Source organism: Nicotiana attenuata, chromosome 11, assembly GCF_001879085.1.
Source record: "Nicotiana attenuata strain UT chromosome 11, NIATTr2, whole genome shotgun sequence".
NCBI lineage: Eukaryota > Viridiplantae > Streptophyta > Magnoliopsida > Solanales > Solanaceae > Nicotiana > Nicotiana attenuata.
The window spans coordinates 51,842,372-51,843,282 of record NC_031999.1 but is presented as its reverse complement, the minus strand read 5'-3'; the positions used below and the strand labels follow the sequence as shown (position 1 = coordinate 51,843,282).

Sequence of the window (911 nt, the reverse complement as noted above, 5' to 3'; positions counted from 1 at the left end):
TCCAATTAGTGTCTTAGCCACATAGTCTGAGCTCAAACTGGCGCTTTTAGGGACCTTATCTTGACGCTGCGACACAGAAGCGAATGGAAGAGATAGAGGATAAGAATGCGATGCCGAGAGAAAAATAATACATAGCATATTAATGGTTTAAACGTAGGAAGTGACCATAAATAAATATTTTGCTATAAAAATTAAAAGGTAGCTATAAGAGATAAATTTTTAAAAATATATTTATTTATAATAAATAAGGTATCATCATTTGCTATAGGAGGTAAAATTTCCTAGAAATAATACTCTCGTCATATTGTTTTGAGTTACTTATCATTTGACTGAAATAGCATATGAACCTTTGGAAACTCTTAAATAGTCAACAAAGATCCTACTTACGACTGAAAATACTCCCCAAAAAAAGGGCCAAAATAGGTAAAAGAAAAAGGAAATTCCGTTGCCGGGACTTGAACCCGGGTCTCACGGGTGAGAGCCGAGTATCCTAACCACCTAGACTACAACGGATTTGTCATTCTAATAATCCAACAGTATAATAGGTTGCAATTAGATGTTTTACTTTTGAGTGAATGTACTGTAGGACTGAAGGTTCAAAATTCAAACAGATTAAATTGCAATAGAACCTTTTATAAGGCAACAAAACATACATCTTCCCTTTCCTTCCAGTGGTAGTACCGTATTTTAGTATTTCCATATGCTTAAAATTCTATTATTACATCTAGTATTTCCATTTACACAATTATTACTATACAAAAAATTAGTCGATAGTTTAAGTGCTCTTAGAAATTAGAAATTAGATTGGATCGACATAAATTTTGCATCAAGTGTCTCACAACTCTACTTCTTTTAGATTGTTTGAACTATAATAAGTTTTCTTATAGGAGGAAAGAAATGCAAGGCTCTAA

General features: G+C 32.6%; 1 non-coding gene across 1 annotated transcript; it reads right to left on the bottom strand.

Annotated features, from left to right (window-relative positions):
* TRNAE-CUC lies at nt 441-513 on the bottom strand. Its single transcript has one exon. It is a non-coding gene; the product is annotated as a tRNA-Glu (tRNA).